Here is a 14229-nt window from a genome sequence, read left to right on the forward strand (position 1 = left end):
TGTACAGAATGAACTTGAATCCCTTAATTAAAAGTTTGGAAAATAAAGTTATTGGCAAGAATCTGTTGTTATTCACTACACAATACATGATATTCCGTATGAGAGAGAAATTCAAGAAAGAACTGGCCAGTTTGCTAGCAGTTATAAAGAGTAATGGAGAGGTACCCAATTCCAGGAAATTTTAGGATTACATAAAGCAACTGCTTCTCAATCTCAAACAGTGAAAGATAAAATTTAAAAATGCTTTCAGTGTCAAAGAGATGTTAAAACTACTGAATGGATAAAGTTGGTGCCAGTCATCTCTTTCATTTTGATTCTTGGCTCCAGAAAAAGAGCCTAAAGATACTGGTCTCCCATCAAATACTCCCACAGTTAAGTTGAGAAAGACAGGCATAGGGGGAAAAAAAACAAGAAAAGTAGCAATTGTGAGAATTAAGTCTAAAAAGGAATTATAAGCGTAGTTATTGTGCTATGATCTGACTGGAATCCGATAGATAAGCATCTCAGTAGGTTTTTAGAAGACTGTCTTGTGAAACAAAATATACTCCTGAAGTAGAGAAGCCTTTAGCTCTTTGAGACTTAAAAAGATCCCTGGGATCCCAACTTTATAGGTGGAAAAGAGCTTAAAAATTTGCTTAGTCCCCAAGAAAAGTTTATTTTCCAGTGCCTGCCTTGCATATGTTCAGTGTAAAAAAAAATTGATAAAATAATCTTCCAGAGAATAAAATAAGGTCCTCAGTAAAAGTTCAAATAGGGAATCCCTTGCAAGGAGAAAATCTAGACCATTATCGAGGAATATTCTCCATACTTAGGACAGAGGACTTCTAAAGTTTTCCTAGTAGGTTTAGAATTGTTATGTATCACTATCTTCTGTGTCTATCCCTTTCAGTATGGAAGACTTTTGTGAGAATTCAGGGTCAGTGAACTTTATTTATTTACTTATTTATACTTAATTAATTAATTTATTTTAGGTGATCAAGAGAATGCTTTTGTTTTAGATGGTCAAGAGAATGGTTACTTATTTTGCTTTTTTGATTTAGTTAATCAAGAGAAGCCATTACCACAGATCACCCAGGACTTTGCCTTAGTTCTGTGACTGGACAGAACTTGAGTTTTGTATAGTGTGGGAAGATATGGATGTTTTTGTCTGAGGGACAAAAAGTTCACTGAATTCTTGGTTGCAGAAACACAGATCATGGTCATTATGGGTGTTTCTAGCTCTGCCACTTTTCAAGCATATGGTGGGATTACATTTCCCTGTCTGCTTGAAACTTTTGTGATCACATATCTAACTTTGATCAACACAAGGTGAGCAAAAGTCGTTTATCTCACTAATGGTTGGAATCTTTAAAGCTGGAGTACAGTCACATATTCCTCTTATCTTGACCAAAGTCACTTTAGATGCGTGTTCTAAGCTGGAGGCTTTATCAACATCCTTTCCAGAGTGACTGGAGTAAGCAGAATTCGTTTTTACATTGGACGTGTGGAACAAACAAATTTTGTCCTGTAAAGCACTGAGATTTGGGGGCTCTTTCTTACTGCAGCATAATTTAGCCCATCCTGATCAAATATTACCAAATTAATTATTCAAGACAAAAGATTCACTGATGTATCTTTTCAATATATATTCTCTTAGTTCATCTAATGTTTCATATGCAGATTACTTTTTCTCAGAAAGAGTAAAGATTGAGGGGGAAAATGTGACAAGCAAATTAATAAATTATGAAAACATGTAACTGACAGTTTATTCATCAGAAACTGAGATTCAGCCTTAATTTTAATGCAGTGAAAGTGTAATGTAATAGTCCTAAGAAACATACTTGAGTTTAGGCAGCTGATTTTTAAATATATATTTTTTATAAACTATATTTATAAATAAAGTATATTTTCTACTTTTCCTTGAGTGTAGTAGATACATACTATTCTGTCTTACATGATTCTAGTGATATGTGAGAAAATGCATTCTTCCAACTCTTTTCTTAATTTAGTACTGTTCAGAAAGATGCTCTGTGAAGAAACCAACTTAAAAAGAAATTGAGTATGTGGTGTATTTTTATGATGTATATATTTACTTTTGTCCTCTATCTTATGATGAGGAAGTATTTTGTTTATAGAAAGATTTGGTTAATTAAAAAGCCACACTCAGTATAATACAGTATGAAAGTACTTACTAGTTCTTCCTTTAAACATTACAAATCATAGAGTGCTCTGAGTGATCCAGTTATAATGATCACTACATAGTGCTGCAAGTTCCTCTGTAATATTGTCATATCTGTAGGACCTGTCTACCAGCCATGCAGCTATGCTGCACAAACATTTAGAAATATTTTCTTATATATTACTTCCCAGCACTGATGGATGAAATAGCTAAGCATAATTAATGAGCACTTTAAGAATATTTTAATTTATTAGTTCTGTCATCTTTCATTTTGTTAAAAGAAATTTGGGAGAATTATTTTAGAACAAAAGAAGGGCAGATAAATTCCGGCATAAGAAATTAAACAGGTGTTACCTTTGAGATCCTTTAAAAAAATAGTGGCAGAAGGTTTGTTAACACCTCGAGGAAAATACTATTAATCACAGTCACAAGTCTGTTAAGTTCTAGTCTCAACTTATAGAAATTAAAATTAAAAGAATGAAAGTAAAATTATGATAGTTGAAAAGCGGCCAGTTACTGTGCTTATTCACGAGGCCAAGTAATATTAAAACACAAAGGTGGTTTGAAATATGTTCTTGGAAAGAATATATATTTCGGGTTGAATTTATGTATTTATACAAACTCATAGCCATTTATTTACTATTTATTTTTTAAATATTTATTGAAGTATTGTTGATTCATAATGTGTTAGTTTCTGGTGTAGAGCAAAGTGATTCAGTTATATGTATGTGTGTATATATGAACTCTTTTTCATTTTCTCTTCCATTGTGGTTTACTACAGGATATTGAATGTACTTCCCTGTGCTATACAGTAGGACCTTGTTGTTTATCTATTTTATATATAGTAGTTTGTATCGTATGGTATTTGTCTTTCTCTTTCTGATTTACTTCACTTAGTACAATTATCCTTAGGTCCATCCATGTTGCTGCAAATGGCATTATTTCATTCTTTTTTTATGGCTAAGTTATATATGTGTGTATATATATATATACCACAACTTGTTTATCCATTCATCTGTCCACAGACATTTAGGTTGCTTCTGTGTCTTGACTATTGTAAATAGTGCTGCTATGAACATTGCAATTCATGTATCTTTTTGAATTATAGTGTTCTCTGGATATATGTCTGTGGTGGAATTGCTCAATCATATGGAAACTCTATTTTTAGTTCTTCATAGCTATTATATAGATATATGTGTATATAATATATATAATGGTTACCCTCTTTCCTAGTGTTTGACTTCTGTATTACTAAAGAGAAAGCTCATGTAATGGCAAGGAGATAAACTGTAATTCGGATAGTACCAATCTGTAGGAGGGAAGTAAAGGAAGGGCCAACGCTATTAAAATTTAGAAGCTTAAGTAATTGTTATTAAGCCTGCAAGTGCTCTCCTTCAAAAATTGTTTTCCCTAAGATTTTTAAAAATCTTTTGTTAGGTTTTATTTAAGTACCTCTGAAAATGTCAACTCCACTCATTCTTTTTTTTTAAATCCCACTTGTTTTGCAAAATTAATTGCATACTTAGTTCCGTGCTAGAAGCAGAGCAGATACAGTTTAAGACAAATGAATTTTAGATTTATTAAAATATTGCAACTTAGTATATTGTAAAGATGACTTTTCAAATCAATGATGAAAAGAATTTTTACTCAACAAGTGGTTTTCCAAGAACTGAATTGTCAACCAGGAAAAAATGACTTTTTTCCCTGTTAGCTAGAGTAAGGCACAAAACCCAAAACCCTTTTAAAAAATCTAACACACATGTGAAACTTCACTTATGTACACACTGAGACAGGGATATGGATTTTCAGCGTAGCATTGAGCTAAAAAGGAAATAATTAAAAGATCCCACATCCATGAATAAGGAAATGGTAAGCAAAGGCTAAATAAACAATTACAAGGTTTATATATATATATATATTTATGTCTCTCTGTGTTTGTATATATATATATACTATATATAGTGGTATACTGAATTCTTCAACACATGTTAAGTGAAAAAGTATTGTTCCAAGTAGTGCTTTATTTTTGTAAACTTTTTACAGTAGCTGTAGATTTATAGAAGTTAAAAAGATAGTACAGAGAATTAAAGTACATTCCACACTTAGTTTCCCCTACTGTTAACATCTTATGTTACCTTTGTACATGTCTCACAATTGGTGAACCAACATATTATTATTTAAATCCATCCTTTCCTCAGATTTCCTGTTTCTCATTAATGTATTTTTCTGATATTGGCTAGTATACTATATTATATTAAGTCATTATGTCTTTCTTTATGCTTCTCTGTTGTGAAAATGTATTAGACTTTTCTTGTTTTTATAACCTTGACAGTGTTGAAGTATACTAATCAAATGTTTTGTAGAATGTTCTTCAAGCTTTTTTTTTTTCTGATGGTTTTCTCTATCCTGTATTGGGCCTACAAATTTAGGGTAAGAAAGCAACACTCTCACCACAAGTCAATGGTACTTGCTACCAGTATGTTTTATCTGTTATGATGTTAAGTTTATCTGGCTAAGGTATAATTGTCAGTTTTCTTCATTGTAAAGTTACTGTTTTTCTACCTCTCCGTTATATATTCTTTGGAAGAAAGTCACCGTGCATGGCCAATGCACAAGGAATAGGGAGTAATATTTCACCCTGTTGAGGTAAGAGGAGCTACACAAATTATTTGATATTTTTCTATATGGGAGATTTGTCTGTTCTCCCCAGTCATGTGTTTATTCAGTCATTTGCTTATAGGTGAACTCAAGGTTACCTGTTTTATACGTTGATGTATAATCAATAGTATTTTATTTATTTTGTTGCTCAAATTGCTACAGCTTTGGCCATTGAGGGCTGTTCAGTTGACTCCTCTGTGCCTTTCACAAACTCCGTAACTGTTGTGTGTGTACATATTGTGTGTGTTTAGCGTTCCCTTACTATCTAGAACTGTATGATGCACTGGGCTCATCTTGGATATTCCCTGCTAAGCTTGAGAATCATCCAGTTCTCCAAAGAGCCCACAATCCTTTGTCAGAGATGGTGTTAGAAACCAAGATCTGGGTGGTAGGTGTGCTTGTTACTACTGTTGTTTCTTTTAAGACATCTAAACTGACAGAACGAGGAAATATATTTATGTGTAGTAATCCATGTATATACATATGTATTTGTATTTGTATTATCTATATATGACGTTAAGCATGAGTTCATACTCAAACTCCAACTCAAACATTACCACATGGATCATTCTAGCCTTCTTTTCTTGGTTTTCTATCATCTCCTCTAACACTGATAAACATGGCTCTCACCATCTACTGTCCATTAAATTAATTCTTTGTTTGATTCCATTATACACAAATAATGGTTTAAGAATTGTTAACCTGGGTGTCCATGTGACACAACTTTATCAGTAATAATACACAGTAATAATAATGTACTGTTCCTTTTGCCTTTCAATTTGTAGTCTCCACTCATTTCCAAAGTTATTTTGGTCAGTGTATTTTTCCTTGCCCTCTTCAGTGAGGTTATTTCATGTATTTTTTTGGGGTGATAATTTGTTTGTTGTTGAAGTATAATTGATTTATAGTATTAGTTTCAGATGTGCAACATAGTGACTTGATATGTTTATAGATTATACTCCATTTAAAGTTATTTTAAAATAATGTGTATATTCTTTGTGTAGTACATTATATCTTTGTAGGTTATTTATCTTGTACCTAGTGGTTTGTACCTCTTAATCCCCTTTCCCTATTTGTACCTCCTCTTTCCACTGGTAACCACAAGTTTGTTCTCTGTATCTGTGAGACTGTTCCTGTTTTGTTATATTCATTTGCTTGTTTGATTTTTTAGATTCTACGTACAAATGAAAACATACAGTATTTGTCTTTCTCTTTCTGACTTACCTCACTAAGCATAATACCCTACAGTTCCATCTATGTTGTTGCAATGGTGAAATTTCATTTTTTATGGCAGAGTAATATATTTAATATTTATCCATCCATCTGTTGATGGACACTTAGACTTAGGTTGCTTCCATGTTTTGGCTATTGTGAATAATACAGCTATGAACATTGGGGTGCATATATCTCTTTGATTTGGTATTTTCATTTTCTTTGGATCTATACCTAAGAGTGGAATTGCTGGATTATTTACTAATTCTATTTTTAGTTTTTTGAGGACCCTTCATAATATTTTCTGTGGTGACTGTAGCAATTTACATTCACACAGATAGCGTATTAGGATTCCCTTTTCTGTAAATCCTTGCCAACATTTTATTATTTGTTGTCTTTTTGATGACAGCCATTCTGACATGTGTGATGTGATAGCTCATTGTGGTTTCGATTTGCATTTCCTTTTTGATAAGTGATACTGAGCATCTTTTCATGTGCCTGTTGGCCGTATGTATGTCTTCTTTGGAAAAAATGTCTGTTCAGGTTTTCTCTCCATTATAAAATCAGTTTGTTTGTTTTTTAGATATTGAGTTGTATGAGCTGTTTATGTATTTTGGATATTAATCTCTTATCAAACATATAATTTGCAAATATTTTCTCCCATTCAGTAGGTTGTCTTTTCGCTTTTGTCAGTGGTTCCCTTTGCTGTGCAAAAGCTTTTAAGTTTAATTAGGTACCATTTGTTTATTTTTGCTTTTACTTCCCATGCCTGAGGAGACATATCCAAAAAAATATTTCTAAAATTTATGTTAAAGAGTGAACTGCCTATGTTTTCTTCAGGAGTTTCATGTATTCTGGTCTTATCTTTGGGTCTTTAATTCATTTTGAATTTATATTTGTGTATGGTTTGAGAAAATACTCAAATTTCTCTTTATACATGTATCTGTTCAGTTTTCCCATTACCATGTATTAACGAGAGTATCTTTGGCTCATTGTATATTTTGACTTGTTTGCTGGAGGTTATTTACTGTAAGTGTGTGGGTTTATTTCTGGGCTTTCAATTCTATTCCATTGATCCATGTACCTGTTTTATTTTCCAGTACCATACTGTTTTGAATACTGTAGCTTTGTAGTATAGTCCAATAAAGTCAGGTAGTATGAAACCTCTAGCTTTGTTCTTTTTTCTCAAAAATTGCTTTGGCTATTTGAAATCTTTTGTGGTTTCATATAAATTTTAGGATTTTTTTTAGTTTTTTAAAAAATATAATGAGTATTTTGATAGAGATTGCATTAAGTTTGTAGATTGCTTTGAGAAGTATGGACATTTTAATAATGTTAATTCATCCAATTCATAAACCTGGCATATCTTCATTTATTGCTATCATCTTCTATTTCCTTTGTCAGTGTCTTATTGTTTTTAGAGTGTAAGTTTTTCACCTTCATGGTTAACTTTGTTCCTAGATATTTTATTCTTTTTTGATGCAATTATAAGTGGGATTGTTTTCTTATTCTGATAGTTCATTATTGGTTTATAGAAAAGCAACAGATTTCTGTTTATTAATCTAGTATCCTGCAACTTTACTGAATTCATTTATTAGTTCTAATAGTTTTTTGGTGGAGACTTAAAGGTTTTCTATATACAGTATCATGTCATCTACACAATGGTGACAGTTTTATGTCTTCCCTTCCAACTTAGAAGCCTTTTATTTCTTTTCCTTCTTTGATTGCTGTGGCTAGGATTTTCAATACTATATTAAATAGAACTGGTGAGAGTAGGCATGATTTTAGAGGGAACTCTTTCAGCTTTTCACCATTAATTATGATGCTAGATTGGGTTTGTCATAAATAATCTTTGTTATGTTGAGATATGTTTCTTCTATAAAACTTTGTTGACAATTATTGTCATGAATGGATGTTGAATTTTTCAAATGCTTTTTCTGTGACTATTGAGATGATCATGTGATTTTTTAATCTTTGGTTTTGATATTAAAATGGGTGTTAAAGTATTGTTATTATTATGAATTATTGTCAAATTCTCCTTTTATGTCTGTTAATACTTGCTTTATATATTTAGATATTCCTATATTAGGTACATTTATGTTTATGAATGTTATCCTCTTCTTGTATGATCTCTTTTAATTCCCTTCATTGACTTTTGTTATAGACTTTGTTTTAAAGTCTATTTTGCCTGATATGATTATTCCTACCCACAGCTTTCTTTTTGTTTCCATTTGCATTGAATATCTTTTATCATCTCCTCAATTTGTGCCTGTCTTAAGCTCTGAAGTAAGTTTCTTGTAAGCAGCTAAAGATAAGTCTTGTTTTTTCATTCAGCTAGCTATCTTATATCTTTGATTAGAGCATTTAGTCCATTGATATTTAAAGTGATTATTAATAGGTATGTACTTATTGCTATTTTGTTACTTGTTTTCTCTTTGTTCTTAAAATTTTTCTCTGTTCTTTTCTTCCATTTCTCTGTTCCTTGTGGTTTGATAATTTCTTTAGTGTTGTGTTCCTTTCTCTCTAGGTTTTGTGTATCTGTTGTAGGTTTTTGATCTGTGGCTATGATACAGTTCATATATTTTGATCTATAGCTATATCTACTTGTTTTAAACTGATAGTCATTTAAGTTAACATACATCCTGAAAGTTGTAGACTTTTTACTGCTCTCCTCCAGGTTTTGTGTTTTTGATGTCATATTTTACTTCTTCATGTCACTTCTTAACAGTTTTTTTTTTTTTAGTTAATAGTTGATTTTACAAATTTTGTCTCTTAAACCTTCATACTAGCTTATTTAAGTGGTTGATCCATAGTCTTTATTATCTATTTGCCTATTACCTGATTTTTCCTTTCCTGTAATTTCTTATTTCTTATTCTAGCCTTTGTTTTTCATTTAAAAAAGACCCTTCAACACAAATTGTAAAGTCAGCTTAGTATTGATGAACTGTTTTAGTTTTTGTTTGTCCTTTATCTCTCCTTCAATTCTCACTGATAACTTTGCGAGGTAGAGTATCCTGGGTTGTAGGTTTTTCCCTATGAACACTTTGAATGTATCATGCCACTCACTTCTGGTCTGCAGTTTCTGAAGAAAAGTCAGCTGATAGCTTTATGTGACGCTTTGCTTTTCTCTTACTGCCCTCAGAATTCTCTCTTTATCATAACTCTTGCTATTTTAATTATGATATGTCTTCTAGTGTTTCTCTTTGGACTCATCTTGTTTGGGACTCTATGATTCCTATACTTGCGAATCTGTTTCTTTCTTTAAGTTCAGGAAATTTTCAGTTATAATTTTATCAAAGACACTTTCTACCACTTTCCTTCTCTCTTCACTCTCTGGGCCTCCTATAATGTGAATGTTAATATGCTTGATGTTGTGTCAGAAGTCCCTTAAACTAACTTTATTTTTTTTTTAATTTGTTTTTGCTTGTTTTGGTTGGATGATTTTTATTGTTCTATCTTTCAGATTGCTTTTGGGTTCTTCCGTATCACCTAATCTGCTGTTAATTCATTATAGTGTATTTTTCATTTCAGTTATTTTATTCTTTAGTTCAAACTAATTCTGTTTTATATTTTCCCATTCTTTCTTAAAATTTTTTATGTTTTCATCTATTCTTTTCCCAAATTCTGTTAGCATTCTTATTACTATTGCTTTGAATTCTTTGTCAGGTAAATTATTTGTCTTTGTTTCATTAAGGTTTTTTCAGTTTTGTTTTCTTGTTCCTTCATTTAAAACAAATTGAAGTACAAATTAACATTATCCTTATGAAAAGCTGAGAAACCCCAGAAGTCTTAAAGAAATGTTTCCAAAAGATGAATTGAAAATAAATGGTTGAAAAATATATACCAGAGTTATTGTGGGAGAGAGATACTTCATAAAGATAAATAGTACTGCAGTTTTAAATTTACATGTTCTTTATAACTTGACTGGAATTACAATGAAAAAGTTGCCTAAAATAAAAGTGGAGGTAGACAAATCCATGATAATAATTGGAAATTTTAACATACCTCTTTCAACTAAATGATAGAACCAACTGTCAAAAAATCCTTAGGCTAAAATATACAAAGAACTCTTAAAATTCAACAAAAAAATAAACAAACAACCTAATTAAAAATGGGCCAGAAACTTTAACAGACACCTGACCGAAGATGATATACAGTTGGCAAATAATCATATCAGAAAATGATGCATATCATAAGTCATCAGAAATGCAAAATAAAATAACAGTGAGATACTACTATACATCTATTATGATGACCAAAATCTAGAATGCTGACGACACCATGTGCTGACAAGGATATGAAACAACAGGAACTGTCATATATTTCTCCTGGAAATGCAAATTGGTACAGCTATTTTGCGACACAATTTTGCAGTTTCTTATGAAAGTGAGCTTTCTTATACTATACGATCCAGCAATCACACTTCTTGGAATTAATCCAAAGGAGTTGAAAACTTATGTCCACACAAAAACTTTCAAATAGATATTTATAGCAGCTTTATTTATAGTTGCCAGTACTTGGAAGAAATCAAGATGTCCTTTTGTAAGTGAATGGATAAATAAACTATGGTAAATCTAGACAGTGGAATATTATTCAGCACTATAGGAAGTGGCCTATCAAGCCATGAAAAGACATGGGAATGAAAAGATATTCCAGGGAATATATATGATAAAAGTCATATAAGAAGACCACTCTGAAAATTATGTAGATATTAATGAGAGATTCTAAAGAACAAAAAATTGATGAATATGCCATGTTTACTGACTGCAAGACATAATAATGCAGTGGTATAATTTCTTTCCAAATGAATCTATATATTTAACACAAAATCCCAGCACTATGTGAATATGTGTGTGTGTGTGTGTGTGTGTGTGTGTGTGTGTGTCTGTATGTGTGTAAACAGACCAGGTGAACCAAAATTTATAGGAAAATAAAAATCATAAATATGCAAAGTAATCATGGAGCATTAAAGTAAACTGGACAACTTACAGATATCACCATATATTATAAAACTAGACTAATTAAGATAGTGTAGATGAAAGTAACTATAAAACGGATTAGAGAATCCAGAAGCAGACTCAAACATACACAGCCCCGTATTATTATAACAGCAGTGACAATGCAGTTTATCCTTCTTACATCTTACATGAAAATCAATCCCAGGAAGATAGCTCATGGAAATGTAAAATGTAAAGTAAATAAACAAATAAATAAATAAGTAACACTTTAAGGAGAAAATATAGAAGATTATCTTGATGAATTTCAGGTAGGCAAAGGTTTCTTAAATAGGATATACAAGTGTGGACCAAGAAGACAAATAATTGATAAAATGGACTAAATGGACTATATTATACTTGCAACCTTCTGTTCTTCAAAAGACACTATTGAGAGAGCTAAAGAGCCACCCATGAAACAAGAGATGATATTCACAATACACACCTCTTATAAAGAACTCTTCATTTGAGTATATAAATATCTCCTTCAAATTAATAAGAAAAAGTAACAAAAGTTGTACTAATAATCAGAAAATTGATAAAATTAAAGACACCATGCCATACTTACACAGATCCACTAGAATGGCTAAAATGAAACCAACGGGGGAGGGTATAGCTTAAACGGTAGAGTGCATGCTCTGCATGCATGAGGTCCTGGGTTCTATCCCCAGTATCTCCTTTAAAAATAAATAAACCTAATTACCTCTCCCCCACCACTGCCCAAACAAAAATACTTAAATAATACAATAATAAATAAATAAAATAAAATAACTAATATAAAATGAAACAGACGATCTCAAGTTTGATAAGAAAATAAAATGTCAGAGACTGCAGGTGAAAAGGTTTGTAAAAATGTTTATACAGTTCATAAAACCCTTAAACAATATTCAGTAAAGCTGAGCATATGCACACCTGTGACACACTCCTGAGTACATCCCAGATGAATGTGACCACACATACCTCAGAACACATGTATTAAAATATTTGTTATAGCACTAGTCATAATGGTTCAAAATGTGGGATAAACAAATATTCACTCAATAGAATAGCATACAGAAATAAGAATGAATATTTTACATGTACACAGAACAATATAAATGAATCTGACAAATAAAATATTGAGCAAAGGCACCAGAAACAAAGGATTGTATTCTGTTTGATTGTATGTAAATATACATAAAATATTCAAGCTAGAAAGACAAATTTATATCTTCAAAAGTCAGGATAGTGTCTAGCTTTGTTTGGCGGAGAGGTGAGCAGTGAATATAAGAATGTAAACAAATTTGCTAGCATCCCGTTTCTTTTTCTGATTAAACTTAGCCAAGTGTGCTGAGCTATACATTTATGATATATACACATTCAATTTAATAACTTAGCAAACTAAGTTATTTCTGTCCTGATACAGTATATTTTCATTATTGGTTTTTCTCAAATGCTAAGTATATACATTAAATAATTCTGTTAATATTTCTACTGTCGATATCTCTCTGTGCAAATTCTTCTCATACTGTAATATATAGATGGCGGTTGCAGCCTTTGAGAAGAAATTCAGTAATTGGTTCTGGAAATATCATGGAGGATAGAATTTATTCCAGAACTATAGCTTATGTTTTTTAAAGAGATAGCAACATCAGAGACAGGCCATCCTCTGCTTAAAATAAGAAGCTTCAATAAGCATATTCCAACACACATGACAAAGGAAAAGGCACTTCTCGATTGTACAACTATCATCTTTAGTTATCAATTTAACTGCCTCTACCTACTCTGTCTTACTTAATTCAGAGCTAATCAGGTTTCCTATCTCATGTCTCATTATTTCAGTTCATCTTCCCAGAGGATATTTTAAAACAAATGTGTGATCAACTTATCCCCAATACTTAAAATTCTTCAAATATCCTACTTTTGCATATGGGCCAAAGTTCACATTCCATAGTCAATCCTAGAAGTGTCTCTGTGATTGGCTTTCACTTAACAATAGAGCCTGTCTCTGGTCTTACCTATCTCTCATGTTCAAGTTCTATGACCCTGGCATAAGACTTGCTAACATTTATAGGAACCATGTGTTCAGTATTTTTTCAGTTTTATTGAGAAGTAATTGGTAATAAGTTTATGCCTTTTAACATGAGAACTGCTTTTTCTGGAATGATCGTTTATCCACTTGGGAATAATCATTCGTGATGTCTCAGCTCAAAGCTCATCTTCCAGGTCCTGTTTTGTAATACTATACGTTATGGGTAATATTGCTACACTTATAACTATTTACTGCACTAATTACAATGTTTAACATTTTAATATTTCTCAAATTCCAGACTATATAAGCTTCTTGAGTACAATGGGACATTTCCTATACTTTTATCCTGAGTTTCCAGCTCCATGTCTGGTCTATGGGAGGAGAAATGAGACTCGCATGAATTAGGTTACGTTTGGCTGTGAGGAAAGTAGAACTGAAAGTTGTAGTATTTCAGCATAGACTTCTATTTCTTTATTACATAAAAAAATCTAGGGGTAGGTAATGAGGGTTGTATGACAGATACATAGTGCTGTGTCCCTTGACTTGTCTTACTTCTCTGCTGCATGTGACTCCTATTCACAGAATCACCCCATGATTTAGAAAAGGGGAGAAGAGCTTAAAATTACATTTAAAGGAAATTACCAAGAGTGTCAGAGAACATTTCCATTAACACTCCGCTGGCCACAGTTTTGTCACATGGCCTTACCATTTCCAGTGGAGGCTCTGCATACAGTACTTATCCTGTCTCCTCCCCCATCTTCCACATCCTCTTCTCTTCCTCCTCTTACTGCTAAACTGCCTTCCTTTCCCCTCCCCGGTCCCTACTCCTGCCGTCTCCACCCCCTTTTTAATTTCTCTAGACCACACTTCTTCAGTCTGCAGCACCATATTGTCCTGGAAATCTTCCTTGAGTGCATGGCATAAGTGATGCAGACCAACAAGACAGACATCTGAGCATATTGAATTAAGAAGATGAATATTCACATTAAATGATACATGTAAGCAAATTTTATACTGGTAGATATATTATGATTTATGATTTATGATTTATACAGGCATATAAATTATTCTATAGAGTCAATTACCTCTCAGAATTCAATTCTGTGATCTTTGTTCTATCACAACCCTGTAAATACATATGTGCATATAAATTCCTATGTTGATTCATTTAACCCATATATTATTTTTTACCATAC

This window comes from Camelus dromedarius, chromosome 6 (genome assembly GCF_036321535.1).
Source record: "Camelus dromedarius isolate mCamDro1 chromosome 6, mCamDro1.pat, whole genome shotgun sequence".
In the NCBI taxonomy this organism is placed as follows: Eukaryota; Metazoa; Chordata; class Mammalia; order Artiodactyla; family Camelidae; genus Camelus; species Camelus dromedarius.